Source organism: Pseudopipra pipra, chromosome 2, assembly GCF_036250125.1.
Source record: "Pseudopipra pipra isolate bDixPip1 chromosome 2, bDixPip1.hap1, whole genome shotgun sequence".
Taxonomy (NCBI): domain Eukaryota; kingdom Metazoa; phylum Chordata; class Aves; order Passeriformes; family Pipridae; genus Pseudopipra; species Pseudopipra pipra.
Window position 1 is genome coordinate 38,039,470 of NC_087550.1, and position 14,420 is coordinate 38,053,889.

At 39.4% G+C, this 14,420-nt stretch overlaps 1 long non-coding RNA gene across 1 annotated transcript; it reads right to left on the reverse strand.

Annotated features, from left to right (window-relative positions):
- Window positions 1-349: 349 nt before the first annotated feature.
- Window positions 350-9,421, reverse strand: LOC135409473 (uncharacterized). Its single transcript, XR_010428227.1, has 5 exons — window positions 5,326-9,421; window positions 4,473-4,639; window positions 4,141-4,288; window positions 2,325-2,486; window positions 350-1,464 (listed from the first exon to the last, which is right to left on the reverse strand). It is a non-coding gene; the product is annotated as an uncharacterized LOC135409473 (long non-coding RNA).
- Window positions 9,422-14,420: the final 4,999 nt, after the last annotated feature.

The window sequence follows — 14,420 nt, forward strand, 5'->3', positions numbered from 1 at the left end:
GTCTGTTTAGCACAAAAAGTGAAGGAAATTTTGATACAGTTTATTTTTTGACTTGGACTAGGCTAGGTGAGTCTACTGCTGCTGCTTCAGCAGCATGTCATCCAGGAGCAGAGAGCCACAAGCAGACAGCAGTAATTTGGCAGTGCTCAACAAGGGGACATTTCTCACTCAGATACTAGATTTTGGCAGCTTATTTGAAGTCTTGCAATGTTTGGGTGAGGCAGACAACAGATCATTCACAAGCTGAATAGCTGACACTATCCACTGGAGTTTTAAAAAGTGAAGAGCTTCAATACAGGGTAAAGATTTTATTCTTTAGAGCTTTTTTCCTTAAAATTGTTAAGCCTGTTTATTCTCCTAATTACCCTGGCAAATAATCTGGGGTTTTGTTGGAGTCTGAAAAGTTGGATATCAGAAAAAGAAACTGCTGGGTTTAAACAGAAACCTTGGGCTACAAAAGCTGGGGAAAAAACCTGCATTTGAGGACCAAACAGGATGTCTCCTGTTTGGAATGTCCTGCCAAGATACAGAGAGACTATGCTGTGATGTTATCAAGCCTCTGCACAAAATCCATTGTTGTTTTCCCCCTCTCTGTGTATCCTGTGTATTCTGTAAACATTGGATATCTCTCCCCCATGTAAATCCCCAAAAATGTAATCCTAAAATAAGTAGTTTTTCCCCATGATGTGCTAAACCCAAAAGGTGTAACTTGGGTTTTTCCCTTACCTCATCCTTGTAAAACCCCCTGTTTGTAATAGCTCAGCACCCCCATGAATATGTAGACCCCAGAACCTTAAAATATCAGCCTGTATGTCCAATAAAGGATTCCAGTTTTTTGCCTCCACCTGGGATTGTCTTAGCATTATTGACCTGCTATAGGGTTTATATTTCCATTTCTGTTAAAAATCTTCTGATACTAGTTCTGAAACTGGATTGTTTTCCACATTTTTGGGGAAAGGCACTGCCATCTGATTAACTGTGTGTGGCAGTTTGAGCCACATTAGAAATCCAGAATCCAATTTCTAGGCTTCCCCCCACCCCTTCCCACAATTTATCCTAACACCGGAGAGAAACTTTCAGGCCAGAGGCTTCTATAGGGGGAAGGGGAAGTATATACATTTATTTACACAAATAAATACTATACAAACTAAAGGCAACTATATATATATAGTATTACACTTCTATCAGTCCTTTAAGCCCCTCCCTTTAACTTAAGTCCAGGAGAAGCCTTTCAAGGCTGATATGTAACACAGTCTCTCTCTCGAGGGAGTGTTCGGGGCCCCTGAACACTCCCCCCAACCAACCTTCAGCTGTTTGCTGAAGTCCTTTCTCCTCACAAAGTCCAGGAAGGTAGCTTTGAGTCCTTTCTCCTCGGTCCCATGTCAGTCTCTGCTGTGTCATTCTCTCAGTCCTCAAATCATATCTGTTGAATTTCTTTACCTCTGTTATTCCAGACACTGCTTACTGAAAACCAGAAAATAGTTATTGATCCTGTTAGAGTCAGGTCCCACCATATTCTAATGGAAACTGATTTTAGAATTGCCACTAATTATACTAAGTCTTTAGGCAACTTTAATCAAGATTGAAATTGATATCTCTAATTCTATTGGTTACTACCAAAACTTGTAGACCACTTGCAGGAACAAAATCTACAACAATTGCATCATAAAGCATGATAAAACTCCTATGTTAAGGCTGCATCTTCAGTTTTGGGGTTTTGTACAGTTTAACTATTTTTATTTTAAATCTTATTCCTTGTTTAGAGGCTGAAGGTTTTTAGAGCAAAGAGAATTGTTTTAGTTGTTTGGAGAACAACAACCTTATCGGGCTGTAAGCCCAGAAATAGAGTTACTTAATATAAATAAAACATTTCTAGTAGCACCTTGCCACCTTGTTTAAAGGATAAGATTCTGTGCCAACGCTACTGAAATAACTGGACCTGTACTGATTTACACCAGCTGCTGCTTTCATCCGTTTGTAAAAGTACTGCAATTTTTTAGACATATCTGTGGTTGATGGTACAGGTCTTTTATGAGCTAGCCCAGCTGGTATTAATTTTTCCTTGTGATTTTTTATTTTTAGATCTATACATTAAGTACTATTAAGTAGTCTTTAATTTTAAACTTTTATGTCCCATTATATTACTTTTAAAGTGTCAGCCAGATGATATAACAGGTAACGTGATGGACACATCCGGCACCAATTAAGACTTAAAAGCTAATAATGGGCTAAAAATATAGATGATTGGAATTACATGAGAATAGTTTTATCAGAGTATCTTTAGACATGTGTAGGTCTATTATTCTAACAGTAAATGATCTTACCCTATGGCTCTCTTGCTCCCCACAAGTGCAGCTGAAGGTCAGATGGATATTCCTGCCTTGAGAATGGAAGAGACAAGCAGAAGTTCTCTAACTAAAAGTAGGACAAAGATTCCTTCTCAGCCACGTTTGCTGCACATTGATTGGAGACAACTGACATCAATCCTGTATGAAAAAACATAGAACTTGGAGCAGGTAGAAACGAAATTGAGAGATGCACACTGGGATTTCCAGCTTTTACATCTAGTGGACTTCTTCATAGGAAGCTGCCAAAAGATAAGATTTTTGGCTTGTTGGCTGAAAGATTCAGTGGAATAAAACTTCACAGGAAGTTTTAATGATTTTTCTCCCTTTTTTTCTCTTTGTTTCCTCTAACTTTATCTTCTCTGTACTCAGAGAGTACAGAGCCCTCTTGCCAAGCTGCTTTGTTATTTTTCAATTTAACAAGTGGAAAAAATAAAACTGAAAACTGTTAGCATTGTTCATTCTGTTACATTTAATGCCAGAAGAGGAAAAGAGGAGAAAGAATGTATTATCAAAACTACAAAAACTTCTAACATATTTTGTTTCTAAAAGTTGAAAGAACAAGAGTTTGTTTGTTTAATTTTAAAGATTAATAGACGTGTAATGAGCAGAGATAACACACCCTCAGCTGAAGGAATCCAGCTGAGAAATTAATTTCCATAAGAAATTAGGCTGATATAGACATTCTTCGTGTGTTTGGGTTTTTTTCTCTGACCAGAATAATTTCTATCATTTCTATTCCTCCTGTTACTCTATTCAGGCCTTTGCATGAGCACATGATAGTCTCTTTTTGTCTAATTGGAGCTTTGTTAATCTACCCAGAAATGATTCGAAGTGTTGGGCATAAAAGCCCTATAATACCTGAATAAAGAAATTTGGTCTCCAAAACTTCCTAGCTGTAACGTAGGTGTTTCTCATATCTCTGCCACTATAAAGAAACTTCAAAAACCTTTCACCCCTATAAACTGGAATAATTAGATAATTAATACCTCCCACACAGCAGTAAGGGATAAAATAAGTTTTTAGGCTATTCCTAAAGAGAAAATAAAAGTAATTCTTTCCAGAAAAAAAAAAGTCTACAGCAGAAGATTTCTACTTGTGTGTGTGTGCATGCGTGTGTATGAAGAAGATTCTAGTCTGACAAGAAAATTACACACTTGGCAGAGAAAAAACTACAAATATAGGGCTTGCCTTTCTAGGTGGATCTAAATGGCTGTCATGTGTAATGTTTTGAAAGGTTTGAAATATGTAATTTTATAAGACAGCAGGGCTTGGATCCTGCCCATCTCTGAGAAAACAACCCAAAAAAGCCCTGGGGGAAGAACTAGCAGTTGCCATTATTCGGAATAACCCTGAATTTGCCTTGTTCTATTGCAGCAGTTGCCCCCTGAGATACCAGGGATCCATAGCCTGAATTTTGTTATGCATTAGGCAGTGGTGTTCCTGTCGCTGTCTTTACCAGGTCACACTGAGCAACCAAGGAAGCAGAAAGTCTATTGGCATTTTATTCAAGAGCTGTTCTAGCAGCAAAGCTCAGAGCCCACATCTGACCGATAGTTTAGGATTGCATCTTTTCATCCATTGGCTAGTATTTCTAACTCCCCATGAGTAGTTTCTTCAAACTCTTTCTAATTAAGTGAATAAATCACACTAAACACTCAATTACAAATTTCTCTGCTATCTGATACAGATGTTAGGTAGTTGAGTGTAGCAGTAAGCATCAGAGTATATCATGGCTTGTAGGAGTGGTAGCACTGAACTGTATGAGCAGCCCTGCTTACTAATCAACAAGTACCTTGGAGAGTCTTCATCTCTGCGTGTGGCACAAGGAGACAAAAGAAGATGCTAAGAAGTTGTGCCAAAGTGCTGTTATTCCCCATTCAGCTTTATGCTTCTCTGTGGGCAAGGCTGTGTCATTCACTGGGGAATACATCAGACATCTCCTGCCAAATCAGAGTTAGAGAGAAAGCAAAATGCAGGCAGTTGAGTCCCCATCACAGGTCTCAAAATAAGTTTCCCCTTAGTATCTGAAACTCATTTCCCAAGTAAAATGTCCCAATTGTGGCACTTGGCATTATTTGCTTCTGAAAACAAAGTGGAAAAATCTATCTCCAAAAGATGACTTACTATTAGAAGGGATCTTTGTGAGATGTTGTGAGACTCTTCTCTCTCCAGTGAAGGAAACCACATCCATCTCACATGGATTCATTAAAAGGCTCCTGTCAAGAGTCCTTGCCTTTGATTGTCACATGTAAAATCGGCTTGGCAGGTTTTGCTCTCCCAGTGTCGTTCAGCTGCAGTGTTAGATGAATCAGGCAGCAAGGAAGTTTCACAGAAATTGTCACCAAGAAAGTTCAGACTTTAAAAAATAAATCTCAATCAAAGTTGCCTGCAAGGTAAGGCTGTAAATATTACTGCATGTGTAATAAATGTTCTAATAAATGGTTATTTCAACCTATATAGGGGGTTTTTTGTGACTTTTTTGTGAATGCTTATCCACGAACACAGGTTATAAATGCTTCTGATGCACTTGTGCTTGATTTACAACTGTAATATATTTCTAATGATTAATAATACATTAACTCTATAATAAACCTTCCATGAACAGAATATAAAGACCTAGGCAAATTTAAAATTTTGACATTACTGGCTATGATACTTGTGTCAGAGGCTTGTAACAAATTTCCCACATTCCCCAAAGATGAAAATAAATTGTGATTCATAGAATTTTAAAAATATGTCATGCACTACAGTCATAGAGTAATTTTAGGTCAAAAAACAGTGTGTGTCAATGTAGATGATGGACACACCATCTAGATTTTCTTGCACACACCCCACTATTCATAACCCTGTTTCAAAGTAGTGAATAAGTAATTCAGAGTTAACACTGACCAGTGCAACAGATACCTGTAGCATGCAGAAGTTACTAAACCACAAATATATGCTTTAGCAAATTTTTTTTAAAAAAGTAGTGAAATACCTGTGGAAGCAGGAATTTTTAAAAGGTTTGGAGAAAGAAAGTGAGCATCATTCTCTCTGCCTCTCTCCAGTGCCTCTGGCAGTTCACCATCCCACCAACACATCCCATAAGCTCTCAAAGTTTCTGTAAAGTTAGTCCTGTAAGGGACTTGAAGCACGTTAAAAAAAAAAAAAAAAAGACAAGGAAACTGGAGTGAGATGTCCACTCTGTAGGGTCTTACTTCATTACCTTGAGCCTTTCTCATGAAAAACAGATGAAGATCTGGAAAGTAAGTAACTCACAGTCTTGAATATCACTGCTATTCCTGCTAACTCCTTCTATGGCCCCTGCAGTATGTGAAACACCAGAATTCCATTTGAAAGACAAACAGAGGCAAGAAAAGACAAGGGCTAATACGCCCATCTGTTTACCTCTTTGATTTTTGTAAGAAAGTGCTTTTTATCATGGCTTTATTTTTCTAGGGTTTATGTGCTTTTTAAGGGACACAAGATGGTGGGGTGGCATATTGTTTCAAAAAGAGCAAACATTTTCAGAAAGTGACTTGTCAGGGAAAGCTGTAGGTGGGCTTTCTGGTAACTTCCAATTTCCTCCACTAAGTTTTTCTGCCCTGCTTTTCAAGCAGCAGAAATCATGGCACCTGCAATTCCACCAGAATTAACAAAACAGAAATGTCCAAAGCAGTTGACATTTTGACTCTTTTCTTCAGTTTACAGAGTATATAACTTTACAATGAGAAATTAATCTTTTTAAAATATATTACTTATCCTGGCAGGAAAATGAAGAGCCATTGAATAGCAATGGCAAACATTTCCAAGAAGATGATCACTTTTATACTAGTGTCTGATATGATTTGAAAAATATATGTACTATTTCTGTTCATTTAACCTTGGAGCAAAGACAAGAACAAGACCAGTCTCCATTTCAGACCTTGCACTATGCCAAAAGAGTTAAAAAAACCACCACAGTAAATTATGCAGCTGCGAGGTGAAATGTGGGAGATAGAGCCAAGAAAAGTTTAAGTTTCTCTAGTTTGCCCCAAATAATATTTTCCCCCAAAGCTGATTAGGCTCTTAGGAAACACCTGCAACTACAGACCTAATTAAAAGCCTGACTTGCCTACAGAGTAGCTGATTACCTTGCAGAAAATATTCTTTCTGTAAATCTATGTGCTTGCTGCATTTCTCTATTTATTCTCTGAAATTCTTCTCATTTTGCTTCTTTTGTGGACACCTCCCTGAAAACAATTGTAAAGTGGATGCCGAAAACTGGCTCAGCCTCAGAAATTATAAACTTCTGGCTGCTTTCTATTTGCACATTACACTGAAATTCAGAACAAATCGTTTGTACTGAAAGCAGACAAAACTAACCTGAAATATGAAATATTCTCCCAAGCTACTGAATTTTTTAAGAAAATTTGAGAAAACCTGGTCTCATACATAGTTACAGTGGTGGAGATTTCATCTCTTGCAAAAGACTCTGTATTTATGCCTCTTGCTTCTGGAAATAGGCAGGAGCACTCCAGTTCTTGTCAGAGCTGGTCTCACCACCATTACATTTGCAATCCATATTATTACCCATACATCCAAATTATCCAAATCCATATTATCGAAATATACTTAATATTCTTTTCAAGAGCCGCGTTTCTGCCGTGAGGACTCATCGCCTGCCATTCCCCATCACTAACAACCAGAGATCCGCACACAGACCTGCCCGCACCCGTTGCTGTGGGCTCTGCTGCCATCAAGTGGAAAGCAGCACAAATACTAAAGACCTCACCTCATAAACCCGGGGGTGCTTGTGTATTAATGCCCCCGGTGTCGCCCTGAGCCCATGGGCATGGACAGCCCACGGCAGAGTGTGGCCAGCAGCTGCCCTTAGTTGCAGATGGTAAAGCTGGCTCCTCTAAAATGTTGTACTGAGGACCGTGCCATAGGGCAACCAGTGAGTAGTCATTTGAGTCTGTTCCTTGTGAGAAAAGAACATCACTCATCCTCACCGAAGTGTTCAAGTCAGCAGGGTAATTTTTAACACACGTACATACACCTAAAACCAACGTATAGGTTGAGATGTCCCTCAGTGTCAGGCAGTGGTGTGGCAAGGGCAGGAGAGATGGGGGCTGAGGGTGACAGTGACGGCAAGGGCAGTGCCCTTCCCAACATGGTGATCATAGAATCATAGAATCACACAATAGTTTGGGCTGAAAGGGACCTTAAAGACTATCTCGTCCCAACCCTGCTGCCATGAACAGGGACACCTTCCACTAGACCAGGTTCTCAGAGCCCCATCCAACCTGGCCTTGAACACTTCCAGGGATGGGGCATCCACAACTTCTCATGTCTCATAGCACAAAGCCAGAAAAGCACAGGAGGTAAAGGGACAGGGACGAGGGTCAGCCACAGCCCAAGTGTGGCCAGACCATCCTATGGTGATCAGCAGGTCTCAGACGTCTGCCCACCAACCTGAGCAAAGAGTACAAGTACAGGCTGGTCCCAGTGATGCCTTCCCATCATTTCTGCTGAAGCTGAACTGCTTTGCAGAAATTATGCACAAGCATTCAGACGAGCACAATGATGTGCTCCTCTTTGCTTTCTCTCCCTCTGGGCACATATGTCTCATACATCATCTTTTTAGTGCAGAGAGTGACTTCTCTGTTTGTACCCTTTATAGCACATGGAGGCTTACCTGGCTGACTTCTGTGTGCTACAACATTTAAAGTTACCTTCAATCCACAGAGGTGAGTAAGAAAATATGCTAAGAAAATAGCACAATAATTTCTGCCTTGCAGACTTTTTGGGCTAGTATGTATTGCATGTAGCCACTACTGAGGATGGGATGTATTTTTAAAGACAGGAAATGGTGTAAAAATCTTTTCTAGACATCATTCAATGAGTGATGAGTGCAAGGAGAGCAGCAAAGAGCAGGTATTTAACTCCTCACATGGGAGCAACACCATTTCCCTTTTGGTACCAGGCACAAGAGTGACCAGCTGTCCAGCACAAATCACACCACCAGCCACAGTGATCATCCAAGCACCCTAAAATGTTACGTCGCTGTTCAGCTATTCTCTCTCACAATGATAATTCCAGAAGACAGCCCATCTTTGACAGCAGGTGTCACCTGGGAGTCAAAGACACCTTCCTGAGCCAATTTGTAGAAACCACATCCGCAGATCAAACTAAAATTCCAAAAGTCTAGGATTAATGTTGCCAGCTAAGAGGTAGTTTGGTTTCAGCTTAGCGTAGACACTTTATAAGGCAAACCTCAACCTTTTTAGGAATGAGTCTATGTCTCAGCTTTTCTGGTTCATGTTTACCCAGGATTCAATCATCAAAGATTCAGTTCATCATGCAGATATATTTTAGCAAAATATTCATCCATGCCAATATTGATGTGGTGGGTGGCAGTAGTGCTGTGATCCTTTGACATATTGGATTTGTAGCAAATGAGATGACTTCTGTATACTTCCATAAAGTTTGAATAAGGCACAAAACATTCAAAAATTTCTGGGTTTTATCCTATACTACTCTATCATGTAAGTCTTTTATAAACTGATCATGTTCCATCCTAAATATATGCTTCTATTCCCTTTAGTCTCCATAAATTTGCTTCTCATATGGTTAAAAGTTTTCTTAGCTAAATTCTTTTACATGAGGTGGTTTGGGATTTTTTGCCAATTTTGTCTTTCAGTTTAAATCATCTTCACTCAGTGAATATTTTCTCCTTTCCCTGACATGTCTGTCCTTATGCATTTATATGGAGAAGCTATATTACTTGCTAACCTTTAGTTTGGAAGGTTAAACAAGACCAAGTCTTGCCAGATCTTTCTGCATTGGTAATATTAAATCAGTTTGTACTTGCCTTCTATTACATGAATGTGTGTGACCAAATAAAAGAATGGCAATTAAAAATAAGGACCAAAAATATTGGGGAAAAGGGGAAGCCATTCAGAGCCCTGTAAATAGGGATGGGAACATGGCAGATGTCTCTGTTCCACAGAGACAGCCATACTGAAAAATTCCACAGCAGGAATTTGGTCTGAATGGAAATATAACAACATTTCTATTCAAATGTTGTACAAAACAATCTGAGACAGTTTTGGTTTAAGTGGAAATCTCTAATCCTAAATGAAGGGTTTAGTTTGGTTGTCTTTTTGCTTATTTGGTCTTTTTGTAAGCCTTGCATTCCACTTTCTTGTTTAGAAGAGAACTTTGTAGGTTTCAGATAGATAATGTCAAATACAAAATATTTCATTCTGAAAATGTCAAAATGAAATGTTTTGACATTTTCCCTATTTATCCTCCTCTTTTGCAGTCTTAACTATTTATCAGATTCAACATGACCTCACAGTTTGCTTACATGAAATGTCCATTTTTGGCAAAGTTACTGATCCTCAGAACAAAAAATGGTCCATATCCGCCTACTAGATCTGCCTCATCTTACTCTGGATCCTGGGAAAAACAGTTTATAGTGGTATCAGCAAAACAACAAGTAAAATGGAGAGTGTGAAGAGGTTTCAGTCATTATCTGCTTCTCCCAATAGAAAAGCTAAGAAATATCAAATGTAGTAGCAGATGGCAGGTTAAAAAGAACATTATTTTCACCATGGAATTCCTCTGTACAGAGTACTATGAAGACTAAGAAGTTTACATGGACTAGAGGGATAAATTTATGAAAAAGAAACCTTAGAGAATGACTGAAAACAGAGACATCACCTCTGACTCAGGAAGCCGCCAAGCTGCAAACTGTTGAAAGCTAGAATAACATTTTGGTGAAGTATTGTTGCGTGCTTTCTCTGGTCCCTGTGGATGTACCTCTGGACATTTTCTGAGGACGGATACCGAGCCAGACAAACCCTTGATCTGACCCACTCACTATTCTGGAGTGTGTTAGTGCAAATAGCTCAAAGGAACAGAATTAATGAAAGAACCAAGCTCGGCCGCTCCGCCTGTTGAGCACAGCTGTGTTTTGATGGTACAAGCCCTATTAAAAATGTCATATTTGATGTCTGCAATGCTCTTCAGAGTTCCTACTGAAAACTGGGCAGCTGCCCATTTGGGAGACTTTAACAACCCAGATATTATCTGTTTTATTTCCCCATTGGAAAGCTTATGATAGCCTGACCTATCAAACTGTTTACTGTGCCATACTAGTCTACTTTGTTTCTTTTCGTCTTATGTAGCGATTCAGAGTTGTTGAAAACAGCAGTGTCAATAAATAAGCAGAAGGCAACTTGCTAAGGTCTTCTGCCAAGAAAAGGAGAGGGGAAAAACCAACATAATTTAATTCAGACATTTACTCAACAGCTTTCAGTCCATCACACAGCAATACTCTATAGTTTCCCTCACTTTGCATAAACATTTAGCACAGCAAGGGGGGAAAGCTACTCCTCAAACCCAGCTCTTCTCCCTCAGTGCTGATTTCATTGCATCCTTTAAAGAATGGGCTGGCAGCACTACTCTGCCTTCTTTTCTAAAATGAGCAGAGAGAAAATTAAACTGATTAAACTTTTTTTTGAAGCCTTAGTCCTTTAGTGGGTTCTTAAGCATCATGGGGACAGCTGTTGGTCTCACTTGAATACACAGCCTTGAAAAAGTACTTAAAAGGTGGCTCTGTGATTCATAAGCAGCAAGCAGAAATCACCATCAGTGGAGATGAAGAGCCAGTGTGTGGAACACTGCAAGAAGAGTCAGGCTAGGGAGAGGAAATCCCCAGTTTTGTATCACCTGTATCAGCTTTTTCATTAATTATTACTCAAAAGAGTAATTGGTTTTGCCACTTTTAGAAGCATAGGAAGTGTCTTCTCAAAGAAACAGATGGTAATGTTACACTGAGTTTACAAATGAAATTGGTTCTCAAAGGCTTGACTTATGGGTTACTTGCTAAAAGTTTGTACAGGTTAAAAAGAATACAGTTGGTATATTCTGATTCCCAGCTGCATAAAAAATGCAAATATTCAATATTGTCAGAATAGTATTTTGTCTGTCGACAGCTCCTGATTTCATTACTGGAATGGTGTAATCCAGAGTTATCTCTGAGGCCTCTGGCTGGGTTGCTGCTTCAGGGCCTCCAGCCTGAACACCTGTTTGGTTTCCCACAGTGTAATTCTGTAATTGGGAGTTTGTTGTCCATGATGGTGAAGGGTGTGACAGAGTTCACAAAAGATTACATGAATCACACACCAAAAATCAGGGTAAGATTGCAAAAGAAACATTATGCGATGACTCATTGCTTAAGGACTATGTTAATTAAATATTAATCAGGGCCTGAAGTGTCACACTGAGAGCTCACTTCAATTTGTGGCCCCAATTACAGCTACAAACACTTGGAAATGTGCCCAATGAGACACAAAACACACTGTTGAAGTACTTGGGCACAGCTCTTCAACTAGTGCATGCTACTGCATGAAGGGAGGGAAAATGAGGAAGAAAAATCAGGCGGAGATAAACAGTGGAGAATGACATGGAGCCATAAGCATTTGTGCCATAGAAAGACGCTACTGTTAAAGGAATAGTAAGAGGCCTGTAGGTGTGGAGAAAGAGAGGAGGCCACTGGTAGTAGGGAAGGTGCCAGCCAAGAGAAAGGGTGGGCTCCAGATGAAGGAAGCCCACCACTGCCCTGCACTGCAGTAGTCTACCCTTACCTCTACCCATGCAGTGCCAGGCGCTTAGACTGGATATCCCTCAGTACAATCCCAGTAAGGCTGGGATCTGCTTTCAGCCTAAAGAAGAGTTCTAAAATACATCAGGTGTTGAAGCAACTGGGAAGCTGAACCTGGTGGTTTATTCTGAAGTGGAGGGCTGTACTGATGCAGCAGTGGCTGTTACATGGGTGTTCAAAAAGTCTCACCTGGGTTCTTTATTTCCCAGGGGAAGGTCCCTTGTTTCACCTCTGTTTCTCAATTCTCACTCTGTAAAATGAGATTATCTCCCCTCCACCCTAAAGAATTACTCAACAGTAAATACGTGCCTGGATATTCTGGAAATAAAAAGCCACATGGAAAATCACAAAAGGAAATTATCTTTTTGTTTTCAGAGCAGGTTTTAGTGTTTTAAAGCAATAAAGAAGAGAGATCATTCACTGAATGAGGGTAAAGCTGATGATAAAAGATGTGCTGTAGATAAAGTATTTGATAATGTGCGTGATAATTAAAAACTATGTAACAGTGCAGCTGGACAAGAAGTCTGACATAGGATTGTGCAGTGATTCCTTTTTTAATGCTAGCCTTACAATTTTAATAACATTCATTTACTTCTGACTGGGTAGCACACATCAGAGACATCTCAGATCACCACGTGATACAGCATTCACTCCTTAATTAATCTAAAATATGCAGTAGGCCTTTGCATATAGTAAAATGCAGTTTTTTGAAAGAATCTTTTTTTAAGGTACTATCAACTACTTCAGAGATTAGAGTCCTCAGTAAGCACATCAGGAATTCAAATGACTAGTTGCTTCATTGTAGCTTTGTGCACTAGGTAGCTCACAAGTACAACAATAGGGTTGATGGATCCATCTAAGTTTTTCTGATATGTATAGGTACATATACAAATAGACACACACACATGCATGCACTTGTACACACATGCACACCGCTACCTCTCTCATTATAACTTTCCCTTTGTCTGAGTTTCTCTCATTTAAGGTATTTTAGAGTTTCAAAAGAACGTTAGTTATGTTCACCTGCACTGTATTTCTCTTTAAAAATGTTTTCCAATGTTTGCCATTTCCCCTTGGTTTGGTGGCCTCTGCAAATTTGTGAAGAGGGCACACTGTGTCCCCTTCTCCAGAGGGTTGGTAAAGATGTTAAATGGGGCAGGTCCCAGGAAGCCACAGAGCATCCCACTTGTTAATGGCCTCTAAGGTAGAGTGTGACGCATTAAATGTGATGCTTTAAGCCAAATCATGAGCCCAGTTTTTACTCATTTTGTTTTACCCCCATGTGGATCATAGTGCCCTAACTTGTTTTATCCATTTTCCTGTACACAGCCCTATGTAACTAACACCAACTGACCTTTGTGGTAACAAAGGTCAGTATAAGTGTATACAGGAATTTGTGTTCTTCTAGGAGACAAAGTAAGTCTCACCCTAGTAAATGTCCTTACAATAACACTAAGCAGTCTTATTAATGCGATGATTACGAAAATGTTGCAAGACAGACAAAAATCCAGGTTCATATCATGCAGGAACACAACATGATGACAGTCATTAGCAGAGACATTGAAAGAAAAGAAAATGACTTAGAAAAAAGACAGTGAATACTAATTCTCTGCTGCCCATAATTATTTCAGGGAAACTGGACTCTTTCCAAAGCCAGGCACTTTGTGCATTGCTGTGCAACAATGAAAGAGCCATTTGGGGTCAGCAGTAACTGTAAAATGAATGGACAGTAAAGGAGTGCCTCATTACTCAGCTTGACTGAAGACAGAAGATGATCACTTTTACATTCTACCCCTGAAGCTGACCACAGCTAAGGCAAGCAAAAATGATGATGGTTAATGGGATGCCACTGAGATTCAAATGTTGTGTAGAATCCCACAGTATGTGAAGTCAGAGCTAGTAACACATTTCTGTGGTCTAATTAAAAACAATAACGGAAATTTAATGAACACTGTGTTAGTGCAATGGGATAAATTTGTATTAAAAGAATGGTCCTAACAAGAGAAGATGGAACATTTGTGAGAGATGAAAAATCCCAGCTGGCCAAAGGATCAAAAGGTCAGACATATTTCACCGCTGCTGTTTTTAGTTTCCTGTAGGAATTACAAACAGAAGGATCTTTGAGAAACTTAAGCAAGAAAAATAGCTTTAGCAGCACCTGAAACCATAGTGGGCAAAGGTATTTCAATGGCATTCATTGTAGCCTGAAAAGAGAAATTGCTCACTTCTCTGGGTGAAATGTATTAACCTCTAACAGGCAGTGAGTCAATAAAAATGATTTAAGACTTCTTAGTGGCCTGAAATTCTGTGAATCTATGAATACCAGACGATACCTGTGCAAAGCCAACTGCTTATCATTCACACCGTGATGTTCTTTGTTTCCTCAAGTATTAAAAGGACAATGTTCTTCTTCTCTATCTGCCTACTTGCACATCTTG